This window comes from Crinia signifera, chromosome 1 (genome assembly GCF_055691185.1).
Source record: "Crinia signifera chromosome 1, ASM5569118v1, whole genome shotgun sequence".
Lineage (NCBI taxonomy): Eukaryota > Metazoa > Chordata > Amphibia > Anura > Myobatrachidae > Crinia > Crinia signifera.
In genome coordinates this window covers 421257799-421271188 of record NC_139217.1, presented here as the reverse complement: position 1 = coordinate 421271188, position 13390 = coordinate 421257799, and the positions used below count along the sequence as shown (strand labels likewise).

Sequence of the window (13390 nt, the reverse complement as noted above, 5' to 3'; positions counted from 1 at the left end):
TATTACAATTATATGATTTCCTTTCTTTCAAATCAAGGGGGTAACGTCGGCATACTGTATCTATGTTTTGGGGTAAAAGGTTAAAAAGATCCCTGACCCCTGACCTAACTGATATAGCTGGCGGTGCTTACCTGTCCGCTAGGCTGCGAGTATACGCAGTCTAGCGGACAGGTCTGAATCAGGCCCAATTCTCTATCTGCTCAGCACCCTCTATTACTGGATGATTTTCTGTAATGTGTCAGCTACACGGAAGTCAAACAACTGAACAAAAACATCCATAGGGTAAACAATTGGGGCACATTTATAAAGGTGTGGGTTTACATAAATGTAGGCGTCGCTTATAGCAAATCATCAGATTATGACTATAAATGATTTGGTGTTGTGTAAAAAATAAAATGATACAATAGCTACAGTACAATTTGATTGGTTGCTATAAGATACACCTCCACTTTAGTCAATTTAACCCCAGATGGAAAAAGTGATAGAATGTAATACCTCTGCCCTCATGTACACATCCTACTTACTGTACATACTTTCAGGGCCGCCGAGAGTTATGCCAGGCCCGATAAAATTTGGGGGGCATGGCCTAATCACGGGAGGCGTGGCCACCTCACTCGATTAGGCCAAGCCCCAAAATGTTTATGGTGGGTGAAAAATACTCGAAAAATAAGTCGAGGGGGTGTTATTGCCCCCCACCTTAGCAGCAGCGCACACCTACAGCATGTGTTGTGCTGACAGCAGGCTTAGCATGAGGTCTCACACTGTCAGTGAAATGTTCATGCTGAGCCTGATGTCAGCACAGACCATGCTGTAGGTGTGCACCGCTGCTGCCCGGGAGGGACAGATAGGGAAGGTATGGGGGGAATCAGACCAGGGCCCCCACCAGCAAGCCTGTGCCTGGGTAATTAGTACCAGCTACCCCCCTCTCTCGACGGCCCTGCATACTTATACTCCTCCAAAGCATGTGAAGCACATGTCAACATTGGGGCTAATTTAGCTATACATGCAGAAGAATTTTCACACTTCTGCACATGCATTGATGTCCAGACCGTTTTCGGGGGAGCTGTGTGATGTTACACACACAGCCGCTGAGACTGGAAAATGGTGGCGGGCCTGCATCTGTGATTGTGTTTAAGATGACTTTCCAAATCTAATCACATGGCCTAATTGTAAGTGTCTTCAATTGATCTAGAATCCAAGAGCAGGCAGGCACTTCCAGAATCTTACATGTGCGGATACAGGCACCATATTCACAGACAATCACAAAGTTTCCACGTGGGTCTGCCTGACCAGCCCTTGGCCAACTTAATCACATAAATGACAATGTTTTTTCAAGTGTAATGTGTGTTTGACAACCTATATAATACCAGTTAAAAGCCCATGAAAATTCTTCTGCATTGTACTTACCCTTTCAGCTGTGACAGTTGCCCATAAACTCTCCAGCCCACCCCCAGTCCCTAGCTGCTCCTACCTCCAATATCTCCCCACAGCTCCCTCTCTCCATATGCAGCAAGTTTGAAACAGACCAGTGTCCCTGCAATAATTGCTTTCACTTTCTGTTATAACATCTTTTAGCACACAAGGGAGTAATTTGGTCCGATGAGTGACCTCTAGTGGTCAATGGCGGAAGTTATGGAGTAGTTAGCCTTTTATATATAGATTTTGTCAGTGAATATGTTTAATAGAAATCTCATGCGTCCAAATCATGTCGGCATAATCTACATAATGAACATTGCTACGGAGTGTGAGACAAAACCTTTGAGTATGTAGAAACGCCAGCCACGTCTCCCATTATCAGTGACTTATCTCTGCTTTAAAGCATAAAACAAACTAAAAAGGTGAATAAGTGGATTAAGTAAAACGTATCATCACAGCCTCAAACTTTTTTTTTTTTTTTTTGTTCTAGGGAACAATGCTTTTAAGTCCTGAGTTCCTGTTACCATGGTTTCATCATGAATTCTTGTGATACACTGTATACATGTGTATGTACGGGGAAAACACTATATGAGAAATGAGGAGAAAGCAAATGATTACTTTTTCAGAAAGTGAGAATTTTATCGCATGTGTTCCCCTTGCTGATAAACTGAGAGTATGAAATGAAATAGCACCTGACACTGTGAAGCTGCAAGCTGCGACGCAGGGGTATAACAACTCTGCACAACTTTTCATAATTAACCTTTAGGAAAGCAAAGCAAATACAACAGTAAAAACACTTGAAGTGTTTATACAAACAATAAAAACAGGTGATTTTACCAAAAGATACGAAAGACAGGAGAAAAGGCAAAAACATGTTTCCTGGCCTCATATATTATTACCCTTATAATGCCACCAGTTTTGTGCTGTGCCTGTTTTTAATAGGCAAAGCCTGCGATCTAGGCTTTCCCTGCGGGTGATAGCGACACGTGGGACAGCGCATCGGCATCGCTGCAGGCCAGGGCATACACACGGAGCGATCCATGCTTCTTTCTAAGCGATCTAGTCAGATCGCTTAGAAAAGGGGCTGAAATAGCCCTCTGTGTATGCCCCTTTAGGCAAATCCCCCCCATCACATGATATTTCCATGTTTCAAATTAGTGACACAGTGACAGTGACCTGTACCCAATGCCCTGGTTCACTTACCCGCTTAACATGCACCACAGGCCTGATTGGTGACTGCACCAACAGGCTTAGTGCCCTGGCTACAACCCAGGTGGTCTAGAGAGGGTAAATCAGAGAAGGTGGCACAGGGAGAGGCTGTAGTGGTGAGCTTTGTTTATCTCTTTTTTTTTCTACCTTTGTACTTGCGGTCCGTAGCTATAATGGCTTTGGAGTCTCCTTCTACTTTCTTTTGCTGGAGTTTCTTCTGTGCTGTGCTCTTCCTTCTTTTTTTTTAGGGAAATCTTCTTTCCTCCCTCTCTGCTCCTCTCCTTTCCCATCACAGCACAGCAACCCTCACTGTACAGCATACCCACCCCATTTCATCACAGTACCGCTCACCCATTACATCAAAGGGTATTATAGCGGCGCCCATCGCATCGCATCGCACACCAAAAGGCATGCGATGGTATGCGATGCGATATCGCACGATATTGTACAATGTCATACAATTTTAAAATTGTATGACATTGTATATGGCATACAATGCCATACAATGCGATGCGATTAAAAATTGTATAAGCACCCTGACGGGTGCTTACAATGTTAAATGCACCCCCACGCCACCCCCCCACTATAAACGTGAACCCGAAGCTTGGTGAGCGCAGCGAGCCAGCGAGGGGCGGCGGTACGCGTCCTCCGACCTTTTCATACCCCCACTATCCACGTCGGTGTGGAGTTGAGAATAGAAAGTGTGGCGAGCGCAGCGAGCCACCGAGCCGGAAGCGTGGCGAGCGCAGCGAGCCCCGTGAGGGGACGCGGATACCTGTGAAGCCCGCGAAGGGACGCGGATACCTGTGAAAGTATCCGTGTCCCCTCGCGGGGCTCGCTGCGCTCGCCACGCTTTGGGCTCGGTGGCTCGCTGCGCTCGCCACACTTTCTATTCTCAACTCCAAGCCAACGTGGATAGTGGGGGTATGAAAAGGTCGGAGGACGCGTACCGCCGCCGCTCGCCACGCTTCGGGTTCACGTTTATAGTGGGGGGGGGGGGGTGGGGTGGCGTGGGGGTGCATTTAACATTGTAAGCACCCAAAAAAAAAAAACATGAAAAACACCATGTCGACATTTTGACTGTCAACCGTCCCCATGTCGACATAATGCTTGTGTCGACCTAATGATCTGTCAACCTAACCCATGTCAACCTTCAGTCATGTCGAGCGTCATGCATGTCGACCTTCAGTCATGTCGACCTTCATGCATGTCAACCTAGTGGTGTCGAACTAATGCTTGTCGACCTAGTTACTTGAGACCCAGTGACCGTATCCCTGGTTAGTAAACTTTTATTGGCTGGTACCAAGTTGAAACAGATGCCCGCAGCAGCTTGTTGATCTGTCACTCTCTCACTGCGAGTTGCGAGTGAAGTACCGGTATAACATACTGTGCCATTTCACACTTTTAGCCATACTTGCCTACTTTAAATTTCACCTCTCCGGGAGAAGCCCGGAGACACGTCAGGGAGGCGCGTGCAAGGCTGACATCACTTGGCCCCGCCCCCCCAAGCCGGAAAACTCAGTGATTCGTGGTCCGGGAAATGCCACAATCGCGTCATTTAAGCCCCACCCCCTAACTGCGGATCCACGATTTGCGGTAATTAAACCAGCGGCCAAAGTGGGAGCGGGGGCTCTGAACCGAAAGCAGGAGACTTGCCCACCTTCTCGGGAGGCAGACCCGATTTTTGGCCTGCTTTTAGCACTGAGTATGGCTGGTTTCACACACTCCGGCTACTGCCGGACGGTGAAATCCTGCACGGCCAGGGAGCCGTGCCGCACTCAGCAGATTACAATGGTGGGGATGGCCACAGCCCGGCAGCCGTCCCTTCCAGTGATGGGATCCGGCTGCAGCCGTGCGGCCGGGCCGTGGCCGTCCCGTGTGAATGGACACAATAGTGTCCATTCACAACTAATGTGTGCGGCACGGCTCCCTGGCCGTGCGGGATTTCACCGTCCGGCAGTAGCTGGAGTGTGTGAAACCGGCCTAAGGGTTTAGGAATTGCAGCTGTTTAATAATTAGCAGCTCTTTTTAATGGACTAAAAGCTGTTTCATGGACCAGCCTTTGCTATTCCTTTATTATTTCTTTATCAATTAAGCAGGCAAAAGGTTTGGCGTTGATTCTAATACCACTTTTACACCAAAACTGCCAGGTCGCACCCGGGTTTTTAGGACCCAGATGCGACCCGGCAGTTGTTCCCTTTTACACCGGCATTATGCCGGGTAGGGGATGCCGGTGAATTCGGGCCCTGAACCGTCACCCCGCAACGCTGCCTGACACCCCCGCAATGACAATCGACACGCTGGGGGCAAGCCCAGCACCCAGGTAAGCTGCTGGGCTGCCCCCAGCCTCCGTGCGCCCCCAGCCTCCATCCATAAGGTGAATGGATGCTGCACACAGACATCCATTCACCTCTGCTGCTGTCTGCATGGTACTGCAGGCAGCAGCAGAGGCTGTACGCAGCCCCTGCCCAACCTCCGGACTGACCTCAGGGAGCTGCGGTTTGGAGGTTGGGGCTCCCTGATTGGAGGAAATGGGTCCCTGGGTTGGATGACCTGGGTTACCCATTTACACGGCCCCTGACTCCGGAGAAGCCCCGTGTCCGACCCTGAACATTTGCCGGGTCGGACACCGGGTAACAGGACCTGTTTTTTTTTTTTGCCCTTTTACATCAAGCCCCGGCCCGGACTAGAGCGGCAATAATCCGGGTCGCGGCTCTGGTGTAATAGGGGTATAAGTGTGGCGCTGTCACCTGGAGCTGTTGTTGAGGACCCATAGCATGTGATCAAAGATGCGCTCAATACAAGTTAAACAGGCTATCCTTAAGTGGCAAAAAAAAAAACACCAGGAAGACACAAGGAACTTTAGGAATGGCAAATTGACAGTTTGGTACATTCTGGGGGGAAAAAGGAACAAACTGGTGAACGTGGCAGGACAGTGGTGGGTGGTCACAGGATCCTTTGCATGGCAAAGAAAGGGTGTGGGTCATAAAGTCGACAGGAATTAGGTTACTAGGTGAACCCAACAAAGTCGGCATTCAAAAGGTCAAAATGGGGAAATGATCAGCCTAAGCAAAGGGTCGTCATGGAAATAGTCGACATTGACATGTGTTTTTCATATTTTTTGGGAGGGTGTAAATTTGTATTTTGGAGCAAATGGACCCACATTATAGTACTGAGGCCCTGGCCCCTGGCATTCATTGCTTGGCACAGTTAACCATGTACTGTATGGTATTAAAAAGTTGAAACACATTGGGAAAATCGTAAAAAATAAAACCTCATGTCAACCCTTCACAACATCCAGCCAGGTGACGAACACTCTAAAGGCGGAAAGAATATCACTATTCTAGTATACCATAAAGAGAAGACTTCACAAGAGCAAATACAAAGGGTGACATTTAATAGGATGAGAGATTCAGAAAGTGAGAGATTTTTAAAGCGGCAATCATTTACACTGCAAAACCAGTATGATTTTGCCGTGTAAATGATTGCCGCTTTAAAAAACCCTGGAGATTTCATACCAAATCTCTCACTTTCTGAATCTCTCATCCTATTAAATGTCACCCATAGAGTTTACCACAAGGTGCAAACCAATCATAAACTAGATCAGAAAGGTCAGATTGGACATGTGACAAAAATCTGGTCCAGTTCTGGAACAGCATTCTTTAGATAGATAAAAATAGGATCAATTAGTTGATCCAAATCAGATTGAGCAATAATTTAACTAGCTGAAGACAACATTAAAGGCACAAAGACCAACAACAGAAGGCAGCTGCAGGAAAGGCTGTGGCAAAGCAGGACATAGGAGAAAACCCAGCATTTGGTAATGTCTATAATCTTCGGGCAGTCATTGCCTGCAAAGGATTCATGACATACTGTAGTATGAAAGATGAATATTTTATTTATGACGATTTTATTTATCCAATTATATTTGAGCACCTAAAAATAGGTGACTATGTACAGAGACTCTTTAAGAGAGGAGGGGCACATGTGGAGCTTCTGATTGGGCCCCCTTCTTTCTGGTGGTGCAGCAGACTCTGGCATTGTCCCAGACTCGAGTCTGCTGCGCATGTCTCCGTGAACATGAAGAACGTGCTGTGTTCCTGAGGACACCTCTATTGCGCATGCGCAAATCACTGGAAAGTGGGTGAGGCAGCCTTTTTCAGACACTTTTACACCCTTACAATAATTGTTGTGTCACTTGGACACCAGTATACACAGGAGGATCCTGACTTTGAGTTGGAATACTTGGTTATATGTGATCATGTTTATTGTAAAGTTCTTCATTTTAAGAAGCTCCACAGTTTTATTTCACTAAAATACACTGGGTGGTATTTATTAAAGTTTTGAGAGTTATAAAATTGTTATAGATAAAGTACTAATTAGCCAATCAGCTTCTACCATAAGATTTTACAGGTGGTTTCAATAATGACAGGAAGTGATTGGTTGGAACTTTACAGGTCAAACTGACTTGCAAATAGGAACCATCCAAGTAGTACTGGAAATGGAAATATATTTAGGTACTTGTGTATTATCACGGCACCCCCGATATTAAGTCGCACGACTTTTAATCGCATCGCATCGCATGCCATACACCCGATGCACACCGATGCGATTTCAAATTGTATAAGCCCCCTATACGATTTTAAATTGTATAAGCACCCTAATGGGTGCTTATAAGCACCCTAATGGGTGCTTACAATGTTAAATGCACCCCCACGTCACCCCCAGTATGAACGCCAACCTGAAGCGTGGCGAGCGCAGCGGTACGCGTCCTCCGTCCTTTTCATACCCCCACTAGCCACGTCGGCATGGAGTTGACTTCATATAGTGTGGCGAGCGCAGCGAGCCACCGAGCCCGAAGCGCGGCGAGCCCCGCAAGGGGACGCGTATTACTTTATATGTATTCCGCGTCCCCCCGCGGGGCTCGCCACGCTTCGGGCTCAGTGGCTCGCTGCGCTCGCCACACTATATGTACTTATTTTTATACCTAACTAACCGCCAATCTAAGCTGGTGGTGCCTGGGCACATGTAAACACTTTACCTATACAACTAAACACCTACTTAGGCTGGTGGTGTCTGGGCACGTGTGAACCCCTTACCATTTTACCACTAACCACATATCTAGGCTGGTGGTGCCTGGGTGTAAACCCCATTGCCAATATAACTAGACACCTATCTAGGCTGGTGGTGCCTGGGCACATGTAAACCCCTTACCTATACAACAAACCACAATTCTAGGCTGGTGGTGTGTTGGCACATGTAAACACACTACCTAAACAACTAATCACCTATCAAGGCTGATGGTGCCTGGGCACATGTAAACACTTTACCTATACAACTAGCCACCTATCTAGGCTGGTGGGGGTGCCGGACGGGGTCCCGACAGTCGGGATCCCGACAGGCATTCACCCGATGCCGGGATCCCGACTGTCAAAACACAGAATAGGTGGCTCGCGTAGCCACCTACTTACACGAGCCTGGGCATGTGTAATCCCCTTTCCTATACAACTAACCACCTATCTAGGCTGGTGGTGTCTGGGCACGTGTAAACCCCTTACCTATACAACGAGCCACCGTGCCCGCAGCATGGCGAGCACAGCGAGCCCGCAAGGGGCTTCGTTGCGCTCGCCATGTTGTCTGGGTCCGGCCAGTTGAGATCCCGACATCGGGATAATGACTGTCGGGATCCCGACTGTCGGACCCCTATACCACCCCCGGCTGGTGGTGCCTGGGCGCATGTAAACCCCTTAACTGTACAACTAACCACCTATCTAGGCTGGTGGTGCCTGGGCACATGTAAACACATTACCTATACAACTAACCACCTATCTAGGCTGGTGGTGCCTGGGCACATCTAAACACATTACCTATACAACTAACCACCTATCTAGGCTGGTGGTGCCTGGGCACATGTAAACACATTACCTATACAACTAACCACCTATCTAGGCTGGTGGTGCCTGGGCACATCTAAACACATTACCTATACAACTATCCACCTATCTAGGCTGGTGGTGCCAGGGCACGTGTAAACACATTACCTATACAACTAACCACCTATCTAGGCTGGTGGTGCCTGGGCACATCTAAACACATTACCTATACAACTAACCACCTATCTAGACTGGTGGTGCCTGGGCACATGTAAACACATTACCTATACAACTAACCACCTATCTAGGCTGGTGGTGCCTGGGCACATCTAAACACATTACCTATACAACTATCCACCTATCTAGGCTGGTGGTGTCTGGGCACATCTAAACACATTACCTATACAACTAACCACCTATCTAGGCTGGTGGTGCCTGGGCACATGTAAACACATTACCTATACAACTAACCACCTATCTAGACTGGTGGTGCCTGGGCACGTGTAAACCCCTTTCCTATACAACTAACCACCTATCTAGGCTGGTGGTGCCTGGGCACGTGTAAACCCCTTTCCTATACAACTAACCACCTATCTAGGCTGATGGTGCCTGGGCACATGTAAACCCATTACCTATACAACTAACCACCTATCTAGGCTAGTGGTGCCTGGGCACATGTAAACCTCTTACCTATACAACTAACCACCTATCTAGGCTGGTGGTGTCTGGGCACGTGTAAACCCCTTACCTATACAACTAACCACCAATCTAGGCTGGTGGTGCCTTGGCACGTGTAAACCCCTTACCTATACCACTTACCACATATCTGGGCTGGTGGTGCTTGGGCACGTGTAAACCCCTTACCTATACAACTAACCACCTATCTAGGCTGGTGGTGCCTGGGCACATGTAAACACATTACCTATACAACTAACCACCTATCTATGCTGGTGGTGCCAGGGCACGTGTAAACCCCTTACCTATACAACTAACCACCTATCTAGGCTGGTGGTGCCAGGGCACATGTAAACACATTACCTATACAACTAACCACCTATCTAGGCTGGTGGTGCCTGGGCACATCTAAACACATTACCTACACAACTATCTAGGCTGGTGGTGTCTGGGCACATCTAAACACATTACCTATACAACTAACCACCTATCTAGGTTGGTGGTGCCTGGGCACATGTAAACACATTACCTATACAACTAACCACCTATCTAGACTGGTGGTGCCTGGGCACGTGTAAACCCCTTTCCTATACAACTAACCACCTATCTAGGCTGACGGTGCCTGGGCACATGTAAACCCGTTACCTATACAACTAACCACCTATCTAGGCTAGTGATGCCTGGGCACATGTAAACCTCTTATCTATACAACTAACCACCTATCTAGGCTGGTGGTGCCTTGGCACGTGTAAACCCCTTACCTATACAACTAACCACCTATCTATGCTGGTGGTGCCAGGGCACGTGTAAACCCCTTACCTATACAACTAACCACCTATCTAGGCTGGTGGTGCCTGGGCACATGTAAACACATTACATATACAACTAACCACCTATCTATGCTGGTGGTGCCAGGGCACGTGTAAACCCCTTACCTATACAACTAACCACCTATCCAGGCTGGTGGTGCCAGGGCACCTGTAAATACATTACCTATACAACAAACCAACTATCTAGGCTAGTGGTGTCTGGGCACGTGTAAACGCTTAATTATACAACTAACCACCTATCTAGGCTGGTAGTGCCAGGGCACATGTAAACCCATTACCTACCGTATACAACTAACCACCAATCTAGCTAGGCTAACTACGAATAGAGAAGAATAAGAATGTGAGATTTTGACTGAAACTTAGCAACCGTTACAATTGTTAAAGACACAAGCTCATTGCAAAGTACAAATTGATGCATTGATTTAAAGCAGATTGCCATTCTAATGTACTGTAGTTTAACAGCTGTGAAAACATAAATTAATCATGTGTCAATCTCAACATTCCACATTCCTCTGCAATGTTATATATATATATATATATATATATATATATATATATATATATATATATATCCCTTCAACTCTGGTGTAATTGCATTTTCAATCTCCAATGTTTTAATTGTTGTTATTTTTCTACCACTGTACGAGGTATTATTATACCTCACAACCTCTCCAGCATTAGAGGGAACGGATCATATATAAAATAGTGTGTGTGGGAGGGAAGGGGAGGGGGGGGGGGGGGACCATATAAAAACTGGACAGCAGCAATTAATGAGTTAAATGACAATACAGGCAAACAGCACTCCATCAGTCACTCCATTGAAGCGAGTGATAATATCCATATAGCCAGTAGTAATTAAACACATCACCTTTTGACCTGCACATGTGTACAGGCAGTATATTTACACTTTGCAATAACATACTAGATCCATAGAAAAGCCATTAATTCAAACTAATAAAAAAAAGGGTACTTGTTTCCTAGAACGGCCACAATCGTGAGTGATCGTGGCTCTTAATTAAGGGACACGATCCTCACGATGTGGCCGATTTTTTACAATTTTTTCCCTTTGATTGACAGAAATCGGGTCAATCGGTCGGTCGCGACCAATTAAAATCGGCCGCGATGCGACCGACCGATTGACCCGATTTTTCCATAGACTTCAATGTTAAAAAAACTTTTAACATTGAAATCGGGAGGATCTTGTCGGTCTTGTGCCATTATAATGGCACAAGATGAGATGGACTTGATTAAGTCCATCTCACATAGGGAAAAATGATAAAAAAGGTGAAATGGGCCAATATGACCCATTTCACATTTTTTATGTGCCCGCCATGACCCCACGATAGACGTCAACCCGAAGCGTGGCGAGCGCAGCGAGCCCGCGAGGGGCGGCGGTGCGCGTCCTCCGACCTTTTCATTCCCCTACTATCCACTAGGGCGTGGAGTGAGAATAGAATAGTGTGGCGAGCGCAGCGAGCCACCGAGCCCGAAGCGTGGCGAGCGCAGCGAGCCCCGCGAGGGGACGCGTATACCTGTGAAGTTATACGCGTCCCCTCGCGGGGCTCGCTGCGCTCGCCACGCTTCGGGCTCGGTGGCTCGCTGCGCTCGCCACACTATTCTATTCTCACTCCACGCCCTAGTGGATAGTAGGGGAATGAAAAGGTCGGAGGACGCGCACCGCCGCCCCTCGCGGGCTCGCTGCGCTCGCCACGCTTCGGGTTGACGTCTATCGTGGGGTCTAGCCCACTTAGTAACATTTGGGGGGGCAATTGAAAATAATCAGGTGAAAAAAAAAAAAAATCGGGTGAAAAATCGGTCGGTCGGATCGGTCGCATCGCATGCGACCAAATCGCATGCGATGCGATCGATCCGATTTTTTATCTTACGACCACAACGATCTAAATCGTTGTGGCCGTGCTAGGAAACAAGTACCAAAAAAAGTGTTTTTCTAAAACAAATCATATTAGTTTCTAGCAGGAGCATAGCTGCAGAATAACTAGTACCACACTGGTAGAGATCCAAGATACTGACTACCTGGGTGCCTGGTGTATAGGGAGCTGCTTATTGCAGCTGTACCTGCAGACTGTGGTGCTGCTAACAGTGTTCCTGTCCAGTGCTGTAAACTTGTCATGCAGTTTGGAGATGGGCACACACAGCCTATGGACAAATACAGCACACAAGTTTAAAATGTGCCAACTACCATCGCATCTGCGCTAATATATTGCTGCAAACGTCCTTAGGGGCTGCTACTACTCCTGATACAGGTGCAAAGTGTAGAAATATGCAAGAGGCAGACATACCTGTGTAGTGATGTCAGTCACAGAAGTGGGGTCACATGTATTTGGGCACCCCGGTAAAGTAGTAGTGCAGGAGTTGGCAGGTAGGCAGGATGGAGTTTGTAGGCTGGCAGGTAGGATGGACGGAGTTTGGCAGCAGCTGTGCGCTGGTGTAGTGACGGGCACCGGCACTCTGTACATTGCAGTGGTGACTAGCCTCTCTCTCTCTCTCTCTCTCTCTGCAGCCCAGCACCGCCTCCGCTCCCACCTCCGCCTCTGCAAGCCTACTGTGCATGGAAACCTGCTGCAGCAACGACTCACAAGTGGCAAAGCCAGGGAAATCTCCTCTTCCTCCCCCTTCTTCTCCTGGGGATGCAACAGGGATCTGGGGGCGGCACAGCCAGACAGAGGCGGTCAGAAGCAGCAGGCAGAGTAGGGCGACTTACTGTAGACTCTCGCCCCCATTCCTGGGGCAAACGCTGCAGATACGGATCACACACTACAGTAGCTGAGGATTATATATAGCTTGCAACAAGGATACCTCATAGTCCTCGTTAGTTAGGATGTCAGGAGTCGTAGTGCAGGAACAATTTACTTGAGCTTCATCTAATGCTGCTGTTGTGTGCAGAGCAATGTCTACGTATAGGCACCAATAATATTTATTATTAGTTATATTATAGAGCTCTCCAGGAATTGTACGGGTCATGGACAGTCCACCAATGATTAGTACTGGTAATATCCTGTGTAGATGATACTCATGTGCCAATCTCTGTGCTAGTAAGAACAAACCACCCAGCAGTTCAGATGGTGCCCGAAAGACACAGGGGGTTATTCAGGCTGGCTCGCAAAGAGCCGAATTCAGTCCGGGGACCCCGAAGTTGCAGATCTGCGTATGTGTATCGGTGAAAATACTCGTGCACTTGTGGTGAGTATCGCACTCTCCGAGGAGTTCGCACATTGAGTAGTGCAGACAGGGGGAGGAGCATTGGGATGCCCAGCGTTTCCTGGGTGTTCCCACAAAAAGGGTGGGTGCCCCATGTGAACGCAGGCGTGCCAAAGCCTGCTCGGGGCATCCTGATGTCCTGTGACATCAGCCGTCCACCCCATCTTC

The 13390-nt window shown here is 47.7% G+C and overlaps 1 protein-coding gene across 1 annotated transcript in view; it reads right to left on the bottom strand.

The window, feature by feature from the left end:
- ANKRD34B (ankyrin repeat domain 34B) overlaps positions 1–12623 on the bottom strand; it is a 40124-nt gene extending 27501 nt beyond the window's left edge. Inside the window, exon 1 of the mRNA XM_083151863.1 lies at positions 12304–12623. The gene's annotated coding sequence lies outside the window, so the exon portion shown is untranslated. The remainder of the gene's footprint in view (positions 1–12303) is intronic.
- Between the last annotated feature and the right edge of the window lie 767 nt (positions 12624–13390).